Here is a 9,979-nt window from a genome sequence, read left to right on the forward strand (position 1 = left end):
TATCAGTTTCCCTCCTGCAGCCTCCCACAACCAGCATGCTAACTCAAGGAACGGATCACCACGATTTGCATTCAACCAGGATGAAAGAATTGGCCCCTTCCTTCTATCTCTTTTCGCGTGTACCCCTATGCTTTTATGGACACCACCTGAGGAAAGCATGAACATTTTTTTTCCTAGTTCTCTGTCTAGTTCCTTTTAATTTCTAAGGCACAAAACCTAGCATTGTAAAAGAAACAATCGTTGTCTACAAAGTCACATTTTAACAGTTCACAACGTATCCTGAACTGACAGAGATCACAAGAGAACCCAAAAGACCTCTGCACAAATTCCTGACTTATAGCAAAAACAATTTCAATTGAACTTCCTTTTAAATAAAGACAAAACTTGGAAGTTTATAATTTCTTAAGTTACAGCAATTGTCCAACTTCGTAACCTAATGCGACTTTAAGCCCTAAACATTATTATGTGTGTAAAGTTTTGAACTACTCATTTCTGTCTGGGTAAATACATTTCTAAACCAAATATGACAGTTTAAAATTACCAAATTTTCATCACATCCTTTAAAAGTACCCAATTCACATATATCAGTCAAACTCAGATTAAAATCGCATAATGGTCTTCTCAAATTACAAAAATCTAAGAATTTTAGAAATACAGTATAATTTTAGAAATACAGAAACAATAAATTTCAGATGACATCAATTGCATTTCCATCAAATATGGGAATTGTTGATCCTATTACTTCCAGTATTTCTATATTAATACATTAACATATAAATACATGCATAACATATCAATACATTAATGTCTTAAATACACTTTATTTAACTGTGTATTCTCAATCAGGTAACAAGTTTCTTTTAGCTTCAGCTCCCCACAGTCTTTCAGTGTGGAGGGTGGGGGGAGGGGTGTGGCCAGAAGCACATGGCAGCTAAGAGCAACATCGCCCCCACCTAAATTCCTTTATACAAGCTTCTCTTTCTTTCCTAAACTTGAACCAAACTACCTCAAACATTTCAAGTGAAAAATCAATTACATACTCTCCCAGCTTTTACTATTTTTTAGAATCTAACCATCCCTTAATTCAGAGCCCATTTATCAATTTAAGTGAGCGAATTTCTAAACCTCCATGCACAGAGAATCTTCCATCTCGTCTTTTAACCACCAGATATATTCTCATAATAAAAACTTTCTCACATGGAAAGTCTGTTTTCATGATTAAATATCAGTATTATTAATTATTCACTTGTTACAACCGCATATAACAGTTCCAAATTTTATCACATATAGAAATTATTCAACTTATTATTTTGGTAGCCAAAAACTACTTCAAAGGTTAACAATTACATTAAATCAGAGAGAGAGAGATAATAATAATGTTGTGTCTAAAATATAAACAGCCATCATTATTGTTTCCCTTTACAAATCAGGAAACAGGTCAAACAGAGATGAGAATACAGTTTTGCAATTGGAACAAAGTGTGAAGTTACCTAGAGCAGAAGCTGGTATCCCAGTGGTGACAATTCTGGAAGGCAGAAAGTCCAAATCCATCCACCTCCCCCTTCGCCCACAACTGCAGAAGTTACTGAGCCTAGGGCAGTTTGCATCTGCTGAGGACAGAGTGGGCAGGATGCATAGGACCTGGATGGCATTTCTAAGTTTTGCCATAAAGGATGGGCTACGAAGGTACCCAGGGGCACAGGACTGATTGTCAGTCTGTGAATTTCTGTCCTTCTCCTCCTTTTTACCAGGTGGGGAAGGGTGTTTTAAGTTTTCCCTACAGCTCTCCTGCGTTCTCTTCTAATCTGATTTGAGAGGAGAGGAGTTTGTTTTATCTGCTCTAACTTTTACTGCAGCCCTGGGACAGGACAACAATGGTGAAAGATCTCAATGATTGTAATTCAAGTAAACTTCACCCCTTGCTCACTCCCAAAAACCTGCCTGCACCCGAATCCAAGGGAAAAGACTCCCTCCCAACTGTGATCAGGGACAAAGACAAACACAAGAGTCCCACTGAAAACTTTAACAGAGGTTTTAGCCAGGAGGCATTCATTGGGAGGAGGTGTTTCAGCAAGAGTGAGTTCTGGAATGAATTTAAAATTTCAGGAGTTCTTTCTTACCAAATTCAACTAACCAGTTTCCAAACTTTTTTAACAATTTAAAACCCAGAATTTGCCAAAAGTTTAACCCTATTTCTGTTGTAATTCCAAGTCGACCACACAGAATAATAAGGAAAAGAGTCTTTGTTTCCCTAGTTGCAGCCTGAAATTTCTGGCTGCCTGCATTTGAGATTTTTAACAAAATATAGACACTTCACAATCTTGACATAGACTTACGGACACAGACAAATCCAAAACGTACAGAACATGGGACAAAATACAAAACATAGAAGACACAGAACAGAACCAAAATGGGTGGATCAAATTGAAAGCCAAACCAGGTCCACTCAGAGGAAAGAAAAAAATAAACCAGGTTTCCCCTTCAGGGATATACATATGCCTTCAATTTTATCACACCCCCCCCCTTGTCTGAACACGTGTATTCCTGCATCCAGGTAGCGTATTAACAGAGACCAGACGGCTAGCCCAGAAACAGAAACCTTACCTTACCTCTAGAGGTCCGAAAACCAGAATTCTCTGTAGGCCGAAAAGGGACAAGTCAGCATAGAGCCCATTCTCCGAGACTGTCACCCCACATCAGAATCCTAGGAAAAGAAATCCCCAGGAGCCGGCCCTCTGAAGTGAGAGAAGGTGGATTGGGGCAGAGACTCTCTGCTGAACTCCGAAATCCTGTGTGTTTCTCCGGGGCAGTAACACAAAATACTGCCTCATCTCGCTGGGGCCTCCAAAATGTTGTACCAGAAGTGAGTGAGACACTCCACAGAGTGTAAGTTTTAAATGGAGAATTTATTAGCCAGCGTCCATTTTAGGGGCAATTAGCCCAAATCAAAAATGACCCTGCATTGAAGTGAAAGAGTAGTTAATATAGCGAATACAGGGTACAGTGGTTAATTATTTCTTGAAATGTCATTTTGCAGACTTGGCATGCCTGTACCATTTATGACCGTGATAAAAGGAACCTCTTTAATAGATTATAGATACAACATATCAGATAGCTGACAAAGTGTCAACTGAAATTACAACCCAGGATCCCTGTGTCCATCTTGCCATAACTCCTACAACAAGGAAGGCTCAAGATAAGGTAGAAGTCATATAATTCAAGATAATGTCTAGGGTGGAGGCTTTCATCCTTAATGGCCATGGACAGACCAAGAGATGCTCCAGCTCAGTCAATTGACATAAGATAGAGACATCTCTGAGCCCACTCAGTTAGACAAAAGAAGATTGTCGGGGGCGACCCCGACCGCCACCTCTACTTACCCTGCCCTCGGGTCTTCGGACGTCTCCGGCTCCTCTCAGGGGAAACGAGAGGAGAAACACCAGGCAGAACACCGGAGGAGTAGACAAACAGCTTTATTGCATGGCTTGATAGAAGTTTTCCCCCCCGACCCTCTCTGGGGCGCGCCTTATATATCCTATCGGGGTGTTCCGGGTTGGCTCCTTCCCAGTTCCTCCCCGAGGGTGGAGCTCCTCCAGTAAGAGCCGCCCCGGTGCTGAGGTGGCGAAAGCCACACAGGCATTGCCATGTCAGCAGGTCCAGACTCCCTGGCGTCTCACTACCCTCTCGGGGTGGCTGGGTCCAGAGCACCCCTAACAACTCCCCCTTTTTGTTTTATGACATCGGCTTTTACAGCCTCTAAGGAGCGGGGCAGAACCCCAAGGATACAAGAAGTCAAGCAGGGCAGGCACAAACAGAAGAGAAAGGCAAGTATGAGGAAAATCCCCCCAATGGAGACCCACTGGAGTAATTGGTGGATACTGAGAGCGTCCCACCAGTCTCTGGCATTGTTATAGTCCTTTTCCCAGTTGGTATTGAATTGTATAGTGGCATTCTGTATGGCCTCAATGACCTCATCTAGCATGTGGAGTTCAGTGGTGAAATTAGTGGCAGTGTTGGTGTCTTTAAGAAGTTTCTCTAATTGTGCATACTGGGAGGCATTGTAGGGAATAGGGGTTACACAAACAGGATAATACTTATAATGGCACTGTAATCTCATATACCGAATCAGTAAGGCTTGTTGCTGCACGACCACCTCAAGGACTTCCTTGAGGGTCTGTAGCTCTGAAAACAGCAAGCGGTCAATTTGTTCTTGGTGTTTCCACGCAAGACCCGATTGGACCATAAAGTTTTGCAAGGTGGAGGCGACGAAGGCCAACTGTTTTTGTAGCTGGATGATCTGGACTTCTTCCAGAATATTAAGGGCTAAATTGACGACGGATAGTATGTCGCTAAGACCCAGGTCTTCCCTCTTTCTACGCAAGAGTTTATTCAGTACTTCATCAGTGGGAGAGAAGGCAAACGGGTCAGCTTTCACTGGGTGAACAGTATATGGGGGTATGCAAAGGAGAAAGATAGTAAAGTTAGCATGAGAACCGTTTAAGGTGTTGGTCATGACAGGGCTAGAACAGGACACATTATACCTTTCCACATAAGTTATGGTTAAATTTCTTGGAGGGCACAGGAGGAACATGGAATTATACCCCGTCTGGACTGTCCCAGTCAAGCGGCCTTGTTTGGTGTTCGGAGTGCCATCAAAGTGACCATGAGGAGAGCTGAATATTTTGTTCCAGATGTCGGAATGATTTAAGTGGGGCGGAATGTTGGAGCAGTTTCCCACAACCACTGTAGAATAGTTGAGAGCCAATCCAATCTTCCATAGGTGCGTTTGGGGATGCCCAGGTTGGGGAACCGGGACGGGGGCAACCAGGGTAGGTTGGACTGCTCCGTCCCAAAAGCTGATCACGGTTGCATTCTTTGTTGGGCCCTGTCTGCACCTGCCTGTAGAGCACGACGCTAGCGGGGCAAATACTGATGAAGAGGCCGAGCAGGGTGGCAAAGGTGACGTCCCCGAGCAGTTAGCTCCCACATGTGTGATCGCCGAAAGATGTAACCACAACCACCCTGGATGGTCAGAGGGATGAGGGGTCTGATCAACCTCTAAATGAGAGAAAGGAAAGCAGAAATTATCAGTTTCGTTATGAGTCTCATTTAAAAACACGCAAATAGGCTGGGTCCATGCATGCCAGGATAATGTCTTATTATACCGCCGCTCAACTATTGCGAGGGGCTTCCCAGACCCTCCAGTGATGATGGACACATTGCCGGACACCACAAGCGGGAGTGCCTCATGGCTCCAGGTCACCAACTGGAACATCGGGAGATTCGGGGTAACGGCCCAATGCGTGGGGTTCACTGCCAGGGGTGGCAAGATGGTAGGAGCAGCCGTGGACGGGGTCACCAACTGGATCATGGCAAACAGGCAGAGAAGGGCGTTATTCAAGGCACCCCTCTTTCTTCGGATGGTCCTATTCTTCCGCGCGGTCTCCGTCCCCTGGGGTGTCGTTTCTGACGGGGGTATGACTTCGCGGACCCGGCGGATGGGCACCCACACCTGTTCTCCTGTTGTGTCATCTGCGGAGACACAAAGATACCCCTTCCCTCTTATTAGCACCTTCCCTGGACCATGCCATTGTCCTTCCTCATCTTGCCACCAGATGGTACTGCCTTGAAGGCACAAGGCTGGTGGTGACGCCTTTTTCTCTGTCCTCTGCCTCCCGCACCAGCCCCCAGCATAGTATCTTAGCGCGGGCGTGAGGCCATTGTCACGAAATTGTAAAAAATTGGCAGTAAAAGTAGCTGTAGCGAGCTGCGCATGGGTCAGCCTACCCGCCACTCCCCCTTTTTGTTTTATGAGAATAGTTTTAAGGGTGCGATTGGCGCGTTCTACAATGGCTTGGCCGGTGGGATTATGTGGAATGCCGGTGACATGGGTGACACCAAATTCCCTGAGAAACTGGAAGAAAGCATTGGAGCGGTATGCGGGGCCATTGTCTGTCTTAATGATGCCGGGAACGCCGGCAAAGGCAAAGCATTGGAGAAGGTGGGCAATGACAGAGGTGACAGACTCCTGGGGTTGAAGGGTTGCCATAATGAACCCGGAAGAGGTATCAACACAAACATGAATGAGAGATGATTTAAAGTGGGTGACATCCATTTGCCATAAATCGTTAGGACAATCACCTCGTGGATTAAGAGAATGCTCTGCCGGTGGGGGGCGGAAAGGGACACAGGCGGCACAGCGTTTCACTATTTGGCGTGCCTCTTCTCTGGGGATGCCGTATAGGTACCTCAAAGAGCGAGCAGAGAGGTGAAATTTCTCATGAGCAGCCTGAGGCGAATAAGAAAGGGGGCTTATGAGAGCTGCAGATAAGGAGGAGTCAGCTATGTGATTACCCCAATAAATGGGTCCCTCCAGAGAGGTATGCGAACGTACATGGAGGACGTAAATGGGGAAGGTGCGAAATGCAAGTAGTGCTTGAGCCTCTACGAGCAAGTCAGTGATGGTGGATTGTTTGGTCATGATAGTGGCATTTTGCAAGGCAGGCAGGGCGGAGGCACAATACAGGCTATCAGTTATTAAATTAAAGGGCTCCGCCGGAAGCATTTTAAGGGCTTCAATTATGGCAACCAATTCATTCTTCTGTGCTGAATGGAAAGGCGTGGGGAACACGTGTAAAATATTTCTTTGTGGGATATACACAGAAGCCTTGCCGGATTTTGTTGCATCAGTGAACACATTTGGGCCTGTGACAGGATGCTGCACTACCATGTTCTTAGGCAGAATGACAGGCATTGTTTTCCATCCTCTAAGAACGGGAGGAAGGACGGAATGTTGAAATTGGTGGGTAGTGTATATGGCCGCCCAGTCAATATACTCCTGAGCGAGGGCCCGCAGGGTTTCAGGGGAGATGGATAAATTGATAAGTGGGCGAATCCCGTAGCTCTGGACGGATCGCTCGCTGGCCCGAAGGATGTGTAGGGCAAGTAGTTCATATTTGCAAGGTAATACCCTTTTTAGTCTGGGGCTATACAACCATTCTAAAGTACCATGAGGTTGGTACAAGGCAGAGATATCTCCCTCTTTGTTTAACAGTGCTAAGAAAATAGGCTGGTTGGGATCTCTGCGGACTAGGCAAGAGGAGGCTAATTGTTGAATATGCTGTATCAGTTTAAGTGCCTGAGGGGTCCATTGACGGGGTGAGGAGAGTGAGGGGTCACCTCTCAAAATTTTGTAAAAGGGTTCCATCTGTTGGTCGGAGATAGGAATGACAGAGCGTACCCACTGTATGGAGCCAATTAGCCTTTGAAAATCATTTAAAGTTGTCACTTTATTTATATCAATCGGGGGAACTGCACGAAAAATGTGGTCTGCACTTTATCAGGGGCGACATAAAGTCCGTACCTTTTGAGAGCCCCCGTGAGTTGCTGGAGGACTGCAGAGACCGCTTGGGTCGTCTGCGCAGTGATTAAAATGTCATCCATATAGTGTATAATCATGGCGCCGGGGAATTGTTCTCTCACTGGCTGTATGATGGCTGCTACGTACATCTGACATACCGTGGGGCTGTTGGCCATGCCCTGAGGAAGTACTTTAAATTGATACCGTTCGGCAGGGGAGGCCAAATTAACGGAAGGTACTGAGAACGCAAATTTTTCTTTGTCCTTGGGATGTAGGGGAATAGAGTAAAAACAGTCTTTTATATCAATAACTGCCATCTTCCAACCTTTTGGGATTGCAGTGGGCATGGGGAGGCCAGGCTGTAGCGTTCCCAGAGGCTGCAAGGCTGCATTGACCTGCCTGAGATCTATGAGCATTTGCCACTGCCCACTTTTCTTTTTAATCACAAAAACTGGAGAATTATAGGGGCTAAGGGATGGTTCAATATGATTTTCCTTTAACAGTTGCTCTATAATTTCTCGAAGGGCAGAGAGCTTTTCTATGGTCAGGGGCCACTGGTCAACCCAGATGGGGTCATTGGTTTTCCATTGCATCTGAATCGCCCTCGCCGTCGCAGCGGCCCCTATCAGTTTAACCCTGAGTGCTCGGTGGAGAGCGTTGCACCCATGCCTGCAAGGACGTCTCTCCCCCACAGATTAATGGGGAGGCCGCTGACATTGAGTGGTTTAAACAGCCCTTGAGTGTCCTCGTATTGCCATTTTAAAAACCTCAGGGATTTGGTAGCAAGCTGGGTCCCCTCCACCCCGGCCACAGAGTGGCTCACCTTTTGGGTTTCCCAAATAGGGTCCCAATCCTGACTACATATGACAGAGACATCAGCTCCTGTGTCCAGCATCCCTTGAAGGGGCTTTCCCTCTACCATGAGGGTGATTACTGGTCTCTCAGGAGTTATCTGCTGGACCCAGGAAACGAGATCCCGTCTGTGAGAGAATAAGTAGTCTTTATCAAGCCAGGGGACACTAATGGCTTGGGCTATTTCCTGTTCTGGGCCTAAGGTCACAGGGAAAGCATGAGGATTCGTGAGCCAGATCTCAGTTCCTTTTGGGGGCAGGACTTGACTGTGTACTATAAGAAGGGGATAGTTGGCAATTCCTATGACCAACCGCGGGAATTCCCGGGGTAGGACAGACACTGAAACAGTTGACCATGGGGGTACCTCTAATTCGCCAGCTGTAGTTTTAGTTGCGGCTACCACCAGAGGTTCACTCAATTTTCCTTGGTGGTTGCAGGGAAGGCTGAGGGCACAGGCTGGGCGTGGTTTTGGGGGCCCTCCTTTTGCTTTAGGGAGGACCCCCTACCCCCGTTTCCCTGATTCCTAGGATTGGAACGGCAATATTTGGCCATATGCCCTGGCTTGTCACAGGAGAAGCATTTAATGCTCTTGGGCGGTGTTCGGCAATTGCCTCTCATGTGCCCTTCCTTCCCGCAACTGAAGCATGTTAGTTTCTTTCCTCCCCCACTCCATTGTGCCATCAGTTGGGTCTGTTTTTCTAGGCAAGAGGCCATCATGGTCATGGGGTTGCGGTTTGGCAGATCCATCATTTTCTCAATGATCTGATCAAGGGAAGGATTATGTGGCAGCGATGCAAGCGCTGCACGATATTGCGGTAACAGCCCTTCCTTCACTAACTGCACTATTAGTGGCGGTACAGCGCCTGTCTTACCAAAGGTGCATGGACTACTGTTTGCACTCTGCTAATAAAGTCCAGAGGTAGTTCATTATTTCTCTGCTTTAGGGAAGTTAAAGATGCCTTGCCCCCAGGGGTGCCTAATTTCTGGAGGGCCTTGAGATGACAGGCATTTACCGCTTTTCTTACATTGTCATCATAATCCAACTGTTGTTGCAGGGTACTATAGGGCCCTGAACCCAGAATCATATCTAGGGCATCTTGCTCATCTACGATGTTATTTTCTGCTATGTACTTCCTTGCTTCCCTATGGGCGTAAGCCCTGAAGGCGACTGCCGTGGCAGGTTCAAAGACCGCTTCGGCAACCTCCTGGAAATCAAAAGGCGTCCAGGGGAAGGAATAGCAAGATGATTCTAAAGCCTTTTGAACATATGCTGATCCGGGGCCATATTTCTGGACGGCCTCTTTCAGATCTCTAATGAATTTAAAGGGGACGGGCCGGTGATGTCTGGTTTCATTAGGAGCCCCGGAATTCTCTATTAGCACCGGAAGAGCCATCGGGGAGTCCCACTCTGCCCAATCTATGTCCTCCCCATCCTTAGCAGCCTTACGAAGGCTGAGGGAGAGCAGGCTTTCTGGAGCTGTGACCGTAGTTGCATTTTCGGCAAGGTACCGGAAACCTTTCGGCGCTCCCAGTGACATTGCCGCCATAAGGGCGGTGGCCGCTTCCTCCTTCTCTCCGGACTCCCTCCCACCAACTCCATCTTTCCTTTTCCTCTTTTCCCTCCTCTAGGGGGCGCCGGGGCGGTAAGTGAGCACTCCCTTTTTCTAGGGAGTTCCACAGTTCCTTCTTTTTTGGGGCTTTTAACAGTTCCTCCTCCGGAGGGGGAAGTGGGAAGTCCCCATTGCCTTGTTGTAGGGCTTCCCAAGG

Source organism: Trichosurus vulpecula, chromosome 9 (assembly GCF_011100635.1).
Source record: "Trichosurus vulpecula isolate mTriVul1 chromosome 9, mTriVul1.pri, whole genome shotgun sequence".
Taxonomy (NCBI): Eukaryota; Metazoa; Chordata; class Mammalia; order Diprotodontia; family Phalangeridae; genus Trichosurus; species Trichosurus vulpecula.